Consider the following 6010-nt stretch of genomic DNA (forward strand, 5'->3'; position numbering starts at 1 on the left):
GGTATTAGGCTGCCTTATGCACTTATAAAATGAGAAGGGTATTGCCACAGAGAGGAATTAAGCTACAATGCTGGTGCTGTGTCTCACTGAGGGTTTACAGAGTGGTAATTAGGAGAGGCACTTTCTCCATAAGAGAGCTCTTCTGCTGCAGAGAAAGAAGAAACATTTCTGCTCGTTTCAATCAGGCACTGATGGATGGTGTTAATCAGGATAAGGTGTCAATGTCCCCCTTGTCCTCTGCAGAGCTCCTGGAGCTGCTGGATAAGCCCAGCACGGCCCTTCCTGGCTGGAGCACAGCCCACAGGGCTGGGGAAGCACACAGAGCCTGGTTTTATTAGAGCAAGGCAAACACCAACCCTGCTGTTTATTGTTTCAACATTTCCAGCATTGTTTTGGAGCACCTGCAGCTTCACAGACACCAAACCCCAAAATCCCTGTGCCTAGATGAATGAAAAACCCATTTCTCCAGGTCAGGCTGCTCCTGCCCATGGGCAAAAATCACTGGCAATGAGTTCCAGAGCCAGTGACACAGGATGGACACATCTCTGGGGCAGAGGTGGACCCAAAGGACTTTCTGTGAGTGCCCCTTTCCTAGATGGTCCCCATGAACCTCCCTGAGCAGCCTGGTTTGGGAGGCTGCAGGAGGACACCGTGGGTCCTGTGGTGCTTTGAGGGTCTCTTTGCACACACATCCCACAGCACTGGGAGCTCCCATCCCTGGGAGGTTGGGGAATCCCCCTGTTAGGGGCAGGGAAGGAGCATGGCAAGGGTAAAGCATTCCTGTACTATGCTCAAAGGCAGGAACACCTAAGTTGTGGAGTTTGGGGTGAGCTGGTCACAGCAGGAGCATGTTCAAACAGTCTCCAGTGCTACAGCCCATGATGGACACAACCCAAAACCTGTTCAAGGTCATTGAATCCTTCAGAGCTTTCCATCTGCTTGGCAGCTTTTGAGACTGGGTGAAAAAAGAAGTGCAGAAGGCAGATAAATGTGGCTGATAGGAATGATCTCCACTGTCCTGGAGAGCAAGAGGTGAGAGAGGGGAAAGAAAAATACAGGAGCCTGAAATTCAGACATCCAATGCTGCTCCTCTGTTCATCCACTGTCCTTGCAAGTTTTGAGGGGTTTTGGTTCAAGGGAAGCTGTGAAGATGAGAGGAAGCTGAGCCTCCCTCCTCAGAAAATGCTTCTTTTGGATCTTTTTCTTCTGGAAAACTTGGAAACAATTTTTCATGTCCTCCTGCTTGCCCAAAATCAGCAGGGGAATTTCTCCAGCGTCTGTCTCTCTGGAACATCACAGGCAGTGTTTCTTTTATTTTCAAGCACATCTTTAAAGTGCAGGGGGAGAGAGCAGCCCCTGGATGTGCCTCAGCAGAGGGTCCAGCTCTGTGCCAGGGGCAGAGCATCAGGCTTGGTGCCAGTGGGTGCAAACACTCCTGCCCTGTGGTCCTGCTCTATCACCATGATATTTTTATGAAAAATCCCTTCACCAAGATTTTTCTCCTGAGCAGACTCAGAAAAGAAATGCAAACAATAATTATCTGATTGCTTGGAATGTAGTTTGGAGGTGTAGTTTGCTTACCAACAGGTGCATCTTTGATTGGTCTCATGTGAATTGTTTTTACTTAATGGCCAATCCCAGCCTAGCTATGTCAGGACTCTGGTCTGTCATGGGTTTTTTATTATTCATTCTTTGCTAGCCTTCTGATGTCTCCTTTCTCTTTCATTAGAATAGTTTTAGTATATCAATATAATATAATATAATATAATATAATAATTAGCCTTTCTGAGAAGTTGGAGTCAATTCTCATCTCTCACCTCGTCCTGGGGACCCTCCCAACAACACAACACTGCTCAGTCCTGCAGCTGCCAGAGCTCAGAGCCACAGCTTTGGGGGAGCAAAGGAGGATAAAATGGTGTTTCTTTGAGTGAAAAGAGTCTTCCAAGGACACAGCTGTTATTTTGAAGAGTGGAGCAGGAAAAGCCATGGGGATCCTGCTTTAGGGTGCTGCTCATTGCCAAAGGCACTGTCTGAAGGAAGAGAAAAGACCATTGGAAGCACAGGTAGGGCAGCCCTGGCTCCAGATGAGCATCTCTGTGGTGTCTCCCTATGCAAGACAAGGTTTTATCATGAGTTAAGGGAGTGCACAAATGCCTGGGCAGTTTGTAGAGCAGTCCATGAGCCTGTTCCTGCAGAGGCAGTGTCCAGCTGGCTGTCCATGGAGGAGCTGGGGCAGTTTCAGGAGCAAGGCTTGGAAGCAAAACCCTGGTACTGAACCCACCACAGGATCCCTGTCCCACTGGAGGAAGGGGAAGGTGATGGACAGAGACATCCCCCAAATCTCTCTGGACAGAAAGAGGTCTCTCCAGCACATGGTTACAGCCATGGCCTTGCCAGCACTGTGACTGTTACTGGGACTGGAAAAATGCAGATAAACAGCAGAGTTGCTGTCTCAAAGGGGTGGATTTTTGACTTCTTGGTTAAACTTTCAAAGATGAATTCAAGCAGAGAGACACAAGGGTAAGGAAAAATGCCAGTGCTCATGCAGGTTGGGTTTTGGTTGGTCCAGACCTGCCTTTGGTGGGATGGATTCTAGTTACCATGAAGGAAAGGTGTTGGGGAAGATGAAACAGGAAAACCCTATAAATATGGTTGCCTGGCAAAAGATTTTGAAAATATAGAAACTATAAGTGAGATTGACATGAAAGCAAGCTTTGAGATACCTCAGTTACTGAACAACTGGAAAATAATGGTGTGGCTGGCTGAAGGTGATCCCCTTTTGATGAAACAACACCCTCTGCTTGCAGACAGGTCCAAGGGTGAGAGCAGACCCTACTAGCTTGGCAGAAGGGGCCCAAAGAGGAGTTTTTAGAGTTTAAAATGTAACACAGTATGGTAATGTAATGATTCTTATAGGCTGTATGTAAATGCTAAAGGATTTGTATATTGTACTAGATTGGTCAGTGAGAATTAGAATATTCAACACAGAAGAAGATTTATTGTATTGTAACAGGAACCTCGCTCTCTTACCCCTTTTTACTCTCTTACACTCTTACCCGTTTACTCTCTTACCCTCTCATCCTCTCTCCCCCTCTCTTCTCTCAGTCCTGCTCTGAGCTGTGCCTGGCAGCTCCCAGCAGGGTCCTGCACCCAGGCCCTTTGCAATAAACCCCAAATTCCACAGCTTCAGAAATCTCTCATCTCTGTCCATCCTGACCGTCCTGCCCCACAATGCTCCTACAGAAAGGGGGAAAAAATTCACAAACATCATTGTGGATTTGGCTTTTAACCAGGCCTTAGTGCAGCCATGGGCCACACCTTCATGGTGTTGGCTTTTACAAGCCCACGAGGACCTGCAGATGGTTTCTCCCACTGGGCCTCAGGCAGCAAAGGCTGCAGCTCCTGTCTTTTTCCCCAGCCTGGGACAGGAGATCATCCAAAGCCCTGGGACAGAGAAGGCTGATGCTAAAATCATCCCCAAGGACTCTCTGTCCAGCCTCTGTTGTGTGACAAAGGAGCCAGCACTGTCCCCAGCCTGCAGCTGAAGAGCAGAATGCAGCTTGGTGGAGGAGAACTGAGCTGTCAATTCTTCTTCCCAGCGATAGGGATGAGAGGAAGAGGGACTCACCTTTACCAGATTTTTAATCATCTGCTGTAAATTGCACCAATGCAAGAGCTACAGAGACTACAGCCTTGGAGTATGGGAATTACTGAGAACAGCCTTTGCTGTAAAGTGTAAACAAACAAACAAACAAAAATGTCAAAAAAGCAACAGCAAACAAGTCCAAGGTCACTGGCCCATACATGTGATTTCAAAGGCTGAATTTCTTTTCTTAAAAGCAGGGTTGACTCTCTTAGAGTTATTGTTTGGATTACAGTCTTGCTCTGAAAGAGGATGAATCTGCCTCTCTGAGCCAGCAAGGAAAAATGTTGCTATTCACATCTCACTGGAGGTGCTAGACAAAAGTCAGCACTGCCTGTAAATAAGCTGCCTTAATAATTGATTGCCAGCACAGCACAATAGAAAAGCTCCAGAAATAAGTTATTGCAAGTACAATTTCAAGCTAACAGTGCATGAACAGTTTCTGAAAAGAAAACCCAAAAAGCAAACCCTGAGTGTCAGAGAGGGGTAAAACACCACCTATCAACCTGTCTTTGCTCTCTGAGTAAGAGGCTTCTTATTCCACTGAGGTGAGGCAGCACACAGCCCACAGGTGAGCCCCCATCAGCAGCCCCTGGGTACCAAACAGGAAAATAAAAAAGATTTCAAAGCAGCAGGGATGAGGAAGCAGTGGCGTGGTGGCAGGGAGGAGGAAATGGAGAGGAAAATGGATGGATGGATGGATGGATGGATGGATGGATGGATGGATGGATGGATGGATGGATGGATGGATGTGGTCTGTGAATGTGTTCAATAAGAAATATCATGACATGGAGAGAGCAGCCATGTGACAACCACAGGCATCCTCAGGGATTGCATCCCCAGCAGCAATGGGAAGAAGAGGAGGGTGAGGAAGGCAGGACCTCTTTAGGCCCAGGGAGCACAGCCTTTACCTGTACCCTTCCCTGAAAAATGCAAGGTATGAGACACATGCAGAGGACAAGTTTTATCAGAACAAGGTACAAAAGGGAAGAATGTGAAGGGGTCCATTCCTGAAGACAGTCAGTTCTTTAGAGGGATAATGCCCTTAATATCATGCTTTAAGCTCTTCTCTTCTCTTCTCTTTCTCTTTCTCTTTCTCTTTCTCTTTCTCTTTCTCTTTCTCTTTCTCTTCTCTTTCTCTCCTCTCTTCTTCTATCCTACCCTACCTTACCTTATTCTATCATATGATTTAGTACAATTCAAATCTTCCTTTAAGCTATCATTAGCAAGCAGGGGAGAGATGGCAGTCACAGGAAGAAGGAAGAAATTGTAAATAGAAAAAAAAAAACCAACAAAAAAACCCCACATGCAAGCAGAATTTTTAATTCCCATACAAAGGAAAGAAGTGTTAATGATGCACATCAAACCAAGCAAATTATCCTGCAGAGTGACTACTGGCTAATTAAATTTCTTACTTAGCATACATTAACTGAGCTGCAAGTGGCACCTCCCTGCACTGGCATTGGCCAAAGCTCTGTCCCTCAGCAGAGAGAGAAATGCCACAGGAGCAGAGCAAGGCAGCTTTATTTTACCCTGCACCCACCCAGAAGTGCAACCAGGGCCAGAGCATGGCTGAGACATGGGGGCAGCTCTGAGTGACCCCTGGGCAGGAGCACAGCCCTGGCACAGAGCTGCAGCACGTGCAGCCCTCAGCAAAGGCCACAGCCTGCCCATGACAGGGCAGGGGGGTCACTCTGGTGGCTTCTCAGTGGCTGTGGTCCAGGTGTGCTCTGACTGTGAACCAGCAGAGTGCTCTGAGCCAACAACCCTGCTCGTGAGAGCTGCACCACAGGGGCCAAATCAAATTTCTTCTGGTACAGGGTCTGGTTTGTGGCTGGAGATTCATTATTTAGTGTGATGGTGTTCACAGGGGTCCAAGGATGAGAGAAGAGATGAGGATCTGACTTCACGTTTCAGAAGGCTTGATTTATTATTTTATGATATATAATATATTAAAACTATACTAAAAGAATAGAAGAAAGGATTTCATCAGAAGGCTGGCTAAGAATGAAAAAAGAAGGAATGAATAACAAAGGCTTGTGGCTCGTTTCTGTCCGAGCCAGCTGGACTGTGATTGGCCATTAATTAGAAACAACCACATGAGACCAATCCCAGATCCACCTGTTGCATTCCACAGCAGCAGATAACCATTGGTTACATTTTGTTCCTGAGGCCTCTCAGCTTCTCAGGAAAAAGAATCCTAAGGAAAGGGTTTTTCAGAAAACATGTCTGTGACAATTTAGCAGTTTTGCTGAGGACAGGAGGGCTGTACCTGGACACAGTGACTGTGTGCTGAGGACACAGCTCTGGGACAACAGATCAATACACCCACACACTCCCACACCCTGAAAGTCTGATGGGCTTTGG

The sequence above is a fragment of the Molothrus ater genome, chromosome 1, assembly GCF_012460135.2.
Source record: "Molothrus ater isolate BHLD 08-10-18 breed brown headed cowbird chromosome 1, BPBGC_Mater_1.1, whole genome shotgun sequence".
Lineage (NCBI taxonomy): Eukaryota > Metazoa > Chordata > Aves > Passeriformes > Icteridae > Molothrus > Molothrus ater.